The sequence below is a fragment of the Taudactylus pleione genome, unplaced genomic scaffold, assembly GCF_031769625.1.
Source record: "Taudactylus pleione unplaced genomic scaffold, aTauple2 ptg000969l, whole genome shotgun sequence".
NCBI classification, from domain to species: domain Eukaryota; kingdom Metazoa; phylum Chordata; class Amphibia; order Anura; family Myobatrachidae; genus Taudactylus; species Taudactylus pleione.
Genome location: NW_028285370.1, coordinates 3,105,911 through 3,119,072, shown reverse-complemented (window position 1 = coordinate 3,119,072; position 13,162 = coordinate 3,105,911).

Genomic DNA, 13,162 nt, shown 5'->3' with positions numbered 1-13,162 from the left:
TGGCTGCTAATTACAAACTTCATATCTAGATCCAACAGGATAATGATTATGACTAATTATCCTGCATCTGTCAGTGGTGCGCAGACCACCATGGCAGCTGGAGCCCCGCAATGTATAATGTGTTTACAGAGGTGAATAGGGATGATTCTCTGTATTTCTATTGTATAATTCTTGTTTATTACTTGAAACTTGGCTATAACTATAAAGTGCCGTCTGTAAGGGATCGGTATGAAATATCAAATCCCGACGCCGGAAGACCGGCAGTGAAGTTCCCGACAGGCAAGTATTTTCAGTATACCCTAACCCTCCCTTATACCCTTTTTACACCGGAGCTAAAACCCGGGTTTTTGAAGGCTTAACCCAGGCAGCTCCCTGGTGTAAAAGGGGAGAGAGTTGGATCGCCGGGTCGAGTGACCCGACAATCCAAGCCAGGTAACTAGCAGGGTTTAACACGGGCGTAGCCCGTGAAACCCTGCTGTGAGAACAGCGCACTCCGGGTTACGATGACCTGGAGTGCGCTGCTAGCTGGCCGATTGGTCCGGCTTCAGTGGCGCTTGGAGATGACGTCATCTCCAAGCGACCACTTTCACTCCGCAAAAGCTGGGTCTATGCAGACCCGACTGCGGTGTGAGCGGCGCTGACTCGGGAATATCCCGAGTTGGCGCCGGCAAAATTCTGGGTCTGATCCGGATAGGAACTTTGTTCCAACTCCGGGTCAGACCCGGAATTTAGGTGGAAAAGGGGTATTAGTAAGCCTAACCTGTCTCTGGGGGGCGGGGTCCCTAACCTCCCCCCTGGCCTGCATGCACTGTCGATGGATGATATCTTTATCGTCCATACGTGCCTGCGCATCGCAGGTCGTTGGTAGGTTGGAGGCACTGAAAAATGCACGATATGACCGATATCATTATTGTTCATATTGTGCATTTTAATTGTACCGTGTGTACGCACCGGCTCCAGTTTGACAGCCATTCTTCAGATGTCTCTGCACATGTAATACCGACAGTCCCGGTATCACCTTACTTTAAAGATACATGTAATACAGACAGCGCCGGTGTCCCCTAACTCACAGGAAACATGTAATACATACAGTCCTGGTGTCCCCTCACTCAGGTCACATGTAATTCAGACAGCCCCAGGATCCCCTCACTCTCAGGACACACATAATACAGACAGTCCCGATTAGCGTGGCAGTGCTCTGACTCAGTGCTGCCCGGCTAACTTCATCATGCAGCTCCTGCTCAACTCAGTGGAGGGCAGGCTGTGAGCCTGAGCGAGTGTGACCCCACACCAGCCCCCCCCTCTTAACAGCTGCGCCTGCCAACCCGCTGGCTTCAACTTGTCTTCTCACTCTCGGATAATAGATAACGTCCAGATTTCTCCTCACATCTGAATAATTTAAGCAAAAAATTAGGGTACAATAAGTTGCATCTTGGCTGAAGTATTTTAAAGTTTAGATGAATGAAAGGGGTGCTATTAAAATAGGGGGAAGTTAGAATATGATGTGACGTTTACACCTAGACGCACTACAGGAGAGTGCCTGTGATGTGGGCTGGGCGAAGCTTCTTGGGGTAGAGAGTAATTTGTGGTTTGCATCCAGGGCATTTGGTGAATGAGGCGCTCGGTGTACCTTCTCTACATCCATCATCTACACTCTTAATGGGCCTCTGTGTCCTTATGTTCCCACGAATTGTATCTGATCGATAGTTATCTGATATCTATAAATTATTGAACAGATCCAAAGTCTAATGGATGAACAGTCGGGGGTGTATCTATAATGGGTGCAGGGTGTATGGTGCACATGGGCCCCTGTGTCACGACCCTGTCTAGTTGTCACCTTTGCCTTGGGACTTACCCCCTGTCAGCTTCCCCATGGATCTGTGTGTGTAATTTGCCTGGAGGATTAGCTCTGATTATTGCACCTGGCCTCTCCTCTGTCTGTGAGCACTGCTAGCCCTGATTGGAATCGCAGGTGTGGTTCTGATTCTCAGAGCTGCAGTGATGAATACTCCCTCTGCATGTTGTGCCTTCCACCACTCAGAATGCTACTACCAGACCACCTGTCTGTATCCACCAATTGCTGCCAGACCCATGGTATATATATATATCCTCTCCTGATAACATTCTGTGCCTGAACATCTCGTCTTCCCGTGGTGTATGGTTCATGCTGTTCCTGCATTCAAGTATAACCCTGAAACCTGCTACAGCAATCCCTGGCGCTATCCAGAAAACCGGTTTCAGCTGTACCTGGCAATCCAGTAAATCTGCTGGCAGCAACCCCCGGTGCTTCCAGAAAACCTGTTACAGCCAAACCTGGCAATCCAGTAAGCCTGCTGACAGCAACCCCTGGTGCATCCAGAAAACCTGCTACAGTAATACTTGGCATCCAGACGTCCTGTTACAGCAATACCTGGCCTGTGCTCTGCTGCTAGTCCTACTCCTAGTTGGTCCCTGGCACTCTGTAAACCTGCATCGTGTCACCCTGCCTTGCTTCCTGCTGTGGATCAACTCCTGCCCCTTTTACCTACCTACTCCCTCCCTGAACCTAAAATTCCCAAACCTACCCATTCCTTCCTGAAACCTGTTATTCCCAATTATCCTATCCAGCCTGCACCTGAGTTCCAACCTTGTCACAGCATTTCCAGATTACCCTGTTTAACCCTCATCTCAGCATTACCTGACTTCTCTTCTGCCATTGTCACATTCCAGTCCAGAGTCAAGTTCCAAGCTCATCAGTTCAGTCCACGTTGTTCCAGTCCAGAGTCAAGTTCTTAGTTCATCAGTTCAATTCAACAAGTCTTCCTGCGGTCCCAGGCGGTCCCTCCAGTTCCTGTCATTTATCATCAAAGGCAGTTTTCACTGCTACACAAGTCTTATAAATAGAGCTATCTTCATTATCTGTGATTCCAGTCATGCCAGCCTCCGTTGAAACCCGATCACCACCTGAGACAGGTAACTCGCAGACACTAATCATGACACCCTGGGTCCGGGGGGCGGGGCCCACACCGCACACCCTGCACCCATATTTTCCAATACTTACTTCTCTGAGGTCCTGCCTCGGGTGTTTCAGCCCTGAACAAAACGCTGAAAAATGGCTGCAGCGTTTTGCACGTGTGCAGTGAGGAAATCTAGCGCCCAGAGTCTACTGATGATGCGGTTGCTGGTCAGCCGTAGGCAGTCTGCTGCCGGGGAGAGAGGAGGGGACCCCGGACGGGGAATGCGTACTGGTCCCCCCCCTCCTCTTAATACGCCCCTGTGGACTATAATAAATAAGTCTTGTCATTTATGTGACAAGATTTAATCATCCGTCAGGACACCATAAATTCCCTGTTACCTAGTAAATTATATACAGGGGTGATTATAGTGTGTGTGTGTGATAACCCAGCTACTGCATGAAACAGAACCCCCTCCCCTCCCCGCAAAAGTCATGTTTTATTTATTAGGAGAACCAGTTACATGTCAGGAACTGAACCCTGGTTGTGTCTATGATTATTATTATGTTGTAAATCGTACATGATGGTTGTATCCTGCCTGGTATACAGAGAATTGTACCCCATTTAGATAACACCCTGTCCTTCAAAAGGTCAGCACTTATGTCCTCCTGTTGTTATTAAGCGTGGCCACTATCAGTATGGTTGCTGATAGGATATGCATCTAAGGCATTCAGGTCAGGTGTCCTATACACTACTAGCTGGGATACCTGGCATTGCCCGGGTTGTAGACTGGACCCTGAGTACACCTGCAGCCTTTATATGTTTACATTGTCCTCGCCTATAGCCCCATTCCATTGATCCTGAAAAGGACCCCACAGTTTGCGAACATGCATGCAAACAGTGGTGCAACTACTGTGCGTGCAAGGGTGCGGCTGCTATCGTGCCTGAGCTGCCTCTGTTGCCCACCGCTTCCTCTGCACCCAGTCACGCACACAGCTGTCGAGGGGTGCCTGGGTGTCAGTAATTTGATTTAATGCCGGTGCGCCAGCGGCTTGCACGCACGGAGAGACAGCACCGCTGGTTGCGAGGCAATCGGACCTTGCGGACTGGAAGCCAATCAGCAGTGGCGACTCCTGAGTGGCTGCTGGTCCGCGAGCTCTGATTGACTCGTGACTGGCACCAGATTCAAATTGCGCTGGCGCCGTCTGTCCATGTCTGCCAGTGCGCCAGCTGTAATTAATTGGCCCGGCTCCAAATCCACACCTGTTGGCTGCTGATGGCACACAGGGGGAGGCGAGAAGCTGCTGGAGGGACATGGGGAGGTGAGTTGCTGGGGGGGCATAATGTGTAAGGGGCACTACCATTGTGTGGAATAATGTGTTATATGGGGTACTACTACTGTGTAGCATCTGTAAAGGGCATTACTGTGTGGTATAACCTGTGTGGCATAATGTGTAAGGGGCACTACTACTGCATGGCTAATGTGTATAAGGGGTACTACTGTGTGGCATAACCTGAATGGAGTCTGTGTGTGGGTAAATGTATGTTTTACCTCTTGGGGAGGGGGGGGGGGGGGTTTAAGATCTTGCTCTGTGGCCAACAAAGTTGTAGGTATGCCCTTGCATGCAAACAGAGGCTCTGGATTTAATATGAACTTGCATGAGTCATCTAGTTTGGTCGGTTTTGTAGCTTTCTCACAGGTTTTTGGCAGACTGCCAATTTCTAATGGAGCCAGCCCTGGAACCTGTGTAATTTAAGTCACCATTTTTAGGGATTGTGTGACTGTGTGTAGTCCTGACAAAGGCCCTCATTCAGAGCCGTACGCTCTGAGCAGAGCGCACGCTCTGAATGAGGGCCGGGCTCCATTTTCATGGAGCGTCCTCCTGGACGCTCGTATAGCTGTGGGTCACCACCCACAGGCTATACGAGCGTGCTTTGTGATGGCCGCGATGGTCGAGACCATCGCGACCATCGAATTTGCGAGCCGGAGCCTGCGGTTGAGGTTTTCAACCGCAAGCTCCGGAGTGATTTTGGCTCTATCAGAGCCAAAATCACTCCCACTGACATCACTAGTGATGTCAGTGGGCCGGCTTCTGACGGGAGGCGTTCCCGTGGGAACGCCCCCGTCAGGGAGGCACGCCCCCGGCATGCCCACCAAAGGGGGCGTGCTGTCAATCAATATTGACAGCACGCCCCCTTTGATCGGACACAACGAGCGAAGGAATTTCCTTCGCTCGTCGCGTCTGGCGCATGCGCACGACGGAGCTCCCTCCGTCGTGCGCATGCTCAGTGCATAACATCGACCCACTTGCGAGCGGACAGCCGCTCGCGAGTGGGTCTGAATCAGGCCCAAAGTTCAAACCTAAGCAAAAAAAACATCCTAGTCAGACTACACCACCATGTCAAATTTGGTGGAGCTAGGTCCAAAACTCTGACCGTGCATAAAGGACAAAAAGACAGACACGCTTTCTCACTTATTCTACAGATGTACCTGCCACCATGCGCCAGCATTATGCACTGTAAATCCGAAAACAGGGAAAATTAGAGTACCGAGAGGGACTAGTAGAAGGGAAACAGGCAGTTGTCTAAAAGTGCAGATAATAATTTAACATGTCTAGATTGGATAAGAGTGTGATTTTATAAAAACACTGTTGCTGATTCAGACTTGCACCTATTCTGTTATATGAGCAGATCTCACAATTTTCTTGCACTGCATGGTCTGAAAGTAATCATACGCAACTTAGACATAGCAGTAGGTGGTGCTATGAAATGGCGCTCACTATTAGCTCAGAGAAGCGCAAGATGAAGGTGTAGTGCATATTATATCGTATTGAAGATATATTGTATAACAAACACATATTCAACATACAACTTCATCTTACGCACCTCTGACCTAATAGGGAATGCCATTTGCTAGCACCACCTGTTATTTGTAGCTACCCATTTTGGGGGTTGAGGAGCATTGACCCCAGGCTGCTAACAAAGGCTGAACCCTTGTGAAGCACCTAGATTTCCGATTTTCTGCATACACTATGTGATCGCTCTCTAAGACATACTGGGCGTGCTAATGCATTGCTGTGCAGTAGCACTGCCTATGCAATTTGCATACACCATGTGAACGATCGCATCTAGCGAGCGGTTCTGAATCAGGCCCTTTGTGTCAGGAAAGCCAGGCCAGGAGGCCATGTCTATACTGAACCTGTGAGAGATAGAAGTGCCCTATTAGTGCTTTATTGGATGTTGCCCAGAGTGCCACCTAATATATATATATATATATATATATATATATATATATATATATATATATATATATATATATAATTACAACAAGTAACAGGGCCAGCTCCAGGGTTTGGAGCACCCTGTGCCGCCCCTTACTAAGGCGCCCTTACATCATTAACATAGGCCATGCCCCCTATGTGATATTTGGAGGCGTGTCTGCATGGCACGCCTCCAAATAACATCAGGCTGGGGGGTAAAGTGCCTTCCGTCACTGGCTCGGCTTCCCCAGCCCTCTCCCGTCAGTGAATGGATGCCGTGCGCATGCGCGCTGCATCCATTAACACTCTGGGGGTCCGGCACCGCCACACAGCTTCGGCGGTGGGGGGCCCCAACCTCCCTACTTGACCACCCGCGGGCCACTTCGGCCCACGGGTGGAACAGCGGGATAGTACTGTCCCGCTGAAATCGGGATGCTGGGGAGGGGTGCGCCCTCTATGGGTGGTGCCCCTGTTTGACCGCACTGGTCGAACACCCCTAGAGTCGGCCCTGACAAGTAAGCTGGCACTTTTGCCATGGTGGGTAATGGCGACTGGTGCCCCCTGATTACCTCTCCTTGCGGGGAGAGAAACGTGTTATATGCAAAAAGGTGGCACTCTTGGCCCTGTTTAAGTTATTGACGTTTCAAAACTGTATTCATTAGGGTGGACAGGCTGATCATATAAAATGTAGCACCAGCAATGAGCTACATTTTCAAATAAAAAGGGTACAATACAGCAGAGGTTCCCAAACGTGGTCCTCAAGGCACCCCAACAGGACTTCTTAACAAGTATAGAGCATCTTGAGGAGTATCATATAATGCGCAGAAAGTACCATTATAGAAAGTACCTCTCCAAAACAATATAGCAAAGAAGAATGAAGCCGGGAGGATGGCCCTCCCCATCACACATGGGTCCACTGGAGAAAGCAGGTGAATGGCTCAAAGGTGCGGGGTTGTCATGCTTGTGCTTAAATTTGTTTGTGGAACTGGATTTGAGTCTTGAGCTGGAATGGAGTCTGAGGCCATTGACATAAAGCTGGATGGTCAAAAGTAGTTTCTGCTTATGGAGTGGGGTAAGGAATGGTGGAATATATTGAGAGTGCACTGTGCGTAACTGGTAGCCAAGATCTGGCGACTCTGGCCGTTCCACCAATATTGGTTAGAACCAGAGTGGCGATACTTGATGCACTCAGTGCAAGTAGACAAGATGGAGAGTTTCAGTAACTACCCAGGCTAGAACTACATGGGAACTGAATCAAGTGGAACTTGGAGTAGCTCTGGACCCGACTGGGACCAGAATCCTCAGAACTGGAATGAGACCGTATTGCTGGAACACCAGAATGGGTCTGGATGTGAACCGACAAAGTCAGATATCTGACTGGGGGCCTGATTCAGAGATGGACGGGATTGCTTAGCCGCACACAGGGCTGATTCAGAGCCGGACACTATTTGCGAATGGTCGTTCAGAAAAAGGGGTCGGCTATTTAAATTGAGCGCTCGCACTTTGCGGTCTGTTGACGCCTCTATGTCTGAGCGAGCGAGCGAGCGAACGAAACATGCACTAGCTATTTTGTAAAGACGCCCCTGGCCGTTCGCATCATACGTCATCTCCGCTATTTATTAGATTAATCGAGTACATCGAAAGGCGTCTGAACTGCTCGCAGTGCTTGTGGTAGGTTTTACTTCCCGCAATCACTGTGAGCAGTTCAGGCTAAAAGACAACCAAGTGACGTGGTCTATGACGCTGCTTTGTTAATTATGCACTCCCATTAAACGCCCGTTTTGACCGTTTGGCACGCCTGCGTTCGGATCTCCACTCCCCGTTTTCAAGCACCTTCCCCTGTTACCACCCACAAACGCCTCATTCTGTCACTGAAATTAGCAGGCCCTCGCTGTTTTGCGAGCACACGATTTCCGACCGCAATGACTGGTTGGTGCATGCGCATTACGATGCATGCGCAGATGTGCGAACATCGCTCAGAACGAACAAGCGGCCGCTTACGAGCGGCTCTGAATCAGGCCCACAAGCCGTTGTGCAACTCCGTCCATTTAAAATGCAAATGCAGAAGGAGGTGTCACACACCTCCCTTGCTGCATTTGCGTGATCCCAGCGCTGCAACCCAGGTCGCAGCCTGGGGTCACCAATGGTCGCGATTGTTGATGTTCCATTGGCCAGGCTGCAGGAGCTAAAGCTTCCCACAGCAAGGCCGGTTCCTGGCAGCTTGCGAGGCCAGGAAGTCTGTGTGCACCCACGCAGACCCTGGCCTCGTCTCTCCCGGAAAACGGGGACGACATGTCCTCGTTTCTGGGAACGCTGCCAGGGAACGCCCCCGCTCCACCTCCCAAACGCCACAGCCTCTCAATCAGGCTGCGGCTGGGACACACTGCAAGCGGCCTCGCAGTCAGAAGGCTGCACATGCGCAGTCCTCAAAAAACATTGAATATGTGCTCTAACCATTGGGTTAGCGTACATCTCTGAATCCGACCCTGGAACCATTGGTGCTGGTTATCAAATTGAAACTGATGAGACAGGATATCGGACTGGAATCTGGTATAGGACTGGAACTGATGGTGCTGGTTATCGGATTGGAACCGGAGTGCAGGATCACCGGGATGGGACCGTATTGCCAGAGCCAGGAGTGCAGCAAGGTGGTACTAGTATTTGGAGTCTCTGGACAATTATAAGAATCTGCTAGGCTGTGGACAACATTGCACTGGCAAGTGCTGTGTGCAGGGAGAATCCTTATATACCCCTGCGAGAGCAGGGATTGGCTGCAGTTGTCAGGTGACAGCAAACTGGTCTGTTGGTGGATGGACAGTCACCTGATACAGCACTAGAAGGAATGCTGCACATGGAAGTTGGGGAGATTCAGGAGGTGAGAAGAAGCTGGAGGGACACTGTCACAGAGTCGGACTATGGAGCAAGGAACCATGTATGTGATCCGATGGCTGCAGTGTGTAGCGAGATTTGTGACTGGTGCCTTCATAAGCGAGCCACAGAGCCCACACCTGGGTGAACATATGGCCCCTATCATGGAGATAATAGAGGATGTTTTCAATTGCCGCAATATGCCAATCTTGTGATTTTAGGGCAGAGAGGGACGGCGGAAGAGGGTTCCAACTGCGAGCTTCAGAACTGTATTTTAAAGTTGAAAGATGATGACAAAAACATTAAAACACAGTCCTGAAACTTCGAAAACTTAAAGGGAGTCCAGAGACTATTGGATGCTCCTAGGCTAATTATATATATATATATATATATATATATATATATACACATACACACACACACACTTGTATTTAAAGCTTTGTGTACACTTAAGCCCTGGCAATAAAAGCAACAACACTCTATTATTTATACTGGTTTTGTATACACAATGAATAAATAAAGACACAGGCAGAGACGACTCAATCTCGCTCTGCAAAGCTTCACAGAGCAGGAAACATCATCCAGTTTACTGACTGAGCGGGGGAACAAAGTCGGATCTGGGCCAACGTGTCCTGAAATGAGACAGGTTTTCCCTTTAATGTGAGGATGAGCGGGCGCTGCTCATTCTACTGTGTCCCGAAATTCTCTCCATAACAGAATAGCAGATTACATGAGACTCCTAGCTGTGTGAGTAAGGGGGATACAGAACTCATCCTCCCCAAATATTCCAGGTCCTGTGACAGAAAAGGCCTCAGGAATACAGTTCACAGGATAATATCTCCTATTACTATCACACTGATTACATCATCCTTCCACTTGTGTCTGAATTCTCATCTTGCTGTTGTGCTTAATTAGGTTAATTTATCGTCAGATCCATCACTAGTAATTGCAGATCTGCAGCACAAATGCCCATTTGTGACCTGACGCACCTAATTCAGGGCAAATGGGTCAGGACAGCTCCTGGTTAAGTGAGAAGTAGACATATGAGTGCGGTATGTTATGCACGAAAGTGAAAATGATTTTTTTTTGCTGTACAAGATCATTTATATTAGGTGGGTGTGGTGTTTTGCCAGTGGGGGCACAGACTTTTTCTTCCCTCAAAAGGATTTATTGAATTCTGGTAGTCTGAGGTGCCAGAAATACCACTGCCTGTCATACTATGGGGTCAATTCAGTTAACAGCGGGTTTGCATACATTGCGTTTCTATACAAAGCGACTTAGTAGAAGAGTATGAATTAGTGGTGAAATCAACCTGGAACCAAAAAAGTGGCAACTGGGATAACAGGACCATATAGAAGGCTGTTAGTGGCCATAAGGAAAGTATCGGCGGATCTTATATGGTGTTGTGTCACATGGCTGATTTTTGCACTTTCTATTAATAGTTAAAAAATTATAGCAAGCAAGTGTTTTTCAGCAAAATAAAGTTTTTCCAGCATTTTCTGGTACAGATAAATATTTAATATTTTTTTTTCAGTGTTTTTATACAAGTTTGTAAAAAGATGGATTAACAATTGTATCTCTCATCTGCAAGTTCAAATACTCTTCTACTATCAATACAACACCTCCACCTACCTGTCCCACATCATTTACACCTCCACATACCTGTCCCACATCATTTACACCTCCACGTACCTGTCCCACATCATTTACACCTCCACGTACCAGTCCGACATCATTTACACCTCCACATACCTGTCCCACATCATTTACACCTCCACACACCAGTTCCACATCATTACACCTCCACGTACCAGTCCCACATCATTTACACCTCCACATACCTGTCCCACATTATACACCTCACCATACCTGTCCCACACCATTTACACCTCACCATACCTGTCCCACACCATTTAATCCATTATTGAGCTTTTTATGCAAATTCACCTGAAAATTTACTTTATTGGCCAAATTATGTTATTTACACCCCTCCAACTGCATGATTATTCATTGGGAGGGGTGGGCTAGAGGGTTCTGCACTGTGTCCCGACATTTTTAACTTAAAATAAATATATTCTCTACCTTTTCACCTGCTCAGGGCAGTGCGCATAAAAAGAAGAGAATTTCCTCTAAATAATCAATGCGAGTTTCGAATTGGATTACAAATGAAATTCACAGTGCAAGTTCCCTGGGAGAACGGCTTGCAGCACCCAGCTCACACCTATTCAAATTGATCCCTATAAATGGGAATCATTTGGCATCTTCAAATTCCATTTGTAGTTACTAATTTAATGTGATAAAAAGGTAAAAGTGACAAATACAGTCTTGATGCCTCCTCACACTCATGACACTTGTAATACAGACAGTCCCGCTGTCCCCTCACTCTCAGGACACATGTAATACTAACAGTCCCAGTATCCCCTCCCTATCAGGATACATGAACTACAGACCATTCTAGTGTCCCCTCCCTCTCCGGATACATGTAATACAGACAGTCCCGCTGTCCCCTCACTCTCAGGACACATGTAATACTAAAAGTCCTAGTGTCCACTCACTCTAAGGACACAATACAGACAGTGCCAGTGTCCACTCACTCTCAGGACACATGTAATACAGACAGTCCCAGTGTCCCCTCCCTCTCAGGCAGGGCTGCCATCAGAAATTGTGGAGCCCAGGCCTGACAAAATAGGCAGCTCCCCCACTTCCATGTTTCTGCAACTTCAGCCCTGCAGTATCTCCCCAGCCAGCACCCCTTCTGTCTCCCCAGCCAGCACCCCTTCTGTCTCCCCAGCCAGCACCCCTTCTGTCTTTCCAGCCGCCTCATGTCTCTTCAGTCCCAGCTTGTGTCCCTCCAGCCCCAGCGGCACTCACTTATCTTATTCTGTCTTCCGGCTGGCAGCTGCTCCTCTTCATCTCACAGCTTTTCTCAGCGGTGCGGTGGCTCCTGCTGTTTGCTGAGGGCAGAGGAGCCAGTGCCCTGCTATCGATACTACCTGTCTCCTGCTTGTCTGCCTACTACCTACATACCTATCTACCAGCCTACTCTACTTACCTACCCACCACCTGCCACATACTACCTACCTATCTACCCAACTACCTAATGTGTACTTACCAACTGCCCACCTTCCTACTACTTACCTTACTACTTATCTACAGTCTACGATCTACATACTTACCTACCACTTGCTTACATACTACCTACCTGCTATAAACCTAACTACCTATTGTCTTCTTCCATACTACCCACTTTCCTACTACCTACCTTATTACTTACCTGTCTATACTCTACTTACCTACGATCTGCCTATATACTACCAACCTGCTATTAACCTTACTACCAATTGCCTACTTACCTACTGCCCATCTTCCAACTACCTATTTTACTACTTACCGATCTACTGCCCATTTACCTACTATCAACAACACAGGATAGACTGGATTGCTGCTCATGTAGCGGTCTGTGAGCTCTAATTGGCTAGTGGACAGTGCCAGATTGACTGGTGCTGTGCCGTTGTCTCTCCATGGATGCCTGCTGGCCTGGCACCAAATCCACACCTGCTGCTGCTGACACATGGAAGGGAGGTCTGCAGCTACTGCCAGTTGTACCATGATGTGGAGGTGAGAGGATGCTGGTAGGACACGAGGAAGTAGGAGGCTGTGGGGAAGGGGGGCTTTACTGTGGGGCATAATGTTATAAGTGGCATTACTGTGTGGCATAATGTGTAAGAGGCACTAATTTTGTGCGGCATAATTTGTAGAGGACATTACTGTGTGGCATCACTTGTGAAAGGCATTACTGTGTGACTTTGCCCTTGTGACTGCGGCTATGGCTCTCCCTTCCCTGGACCCTTCCTCAATCCTGGCAATTTGAAATCAGCGCCATCCGTGAGCAAATTACAGCTAGCGAACCGGCAGCCAATCAGGGGCAGCCACGTGGCTGCCCCTGATTGGCTGCCGGTCCGCAAGCCGTGATTGGCTCGTAGCCAGAGCCAAAAATTAAACATGTAGCCGCTTGGTGACAAGCGCTGTGACAGTCCCAGCACCAGACGAGTGCCAATATGCCGCCGCCCACCCCTGATTGGCTGCTGGTCCGCGAGCCAT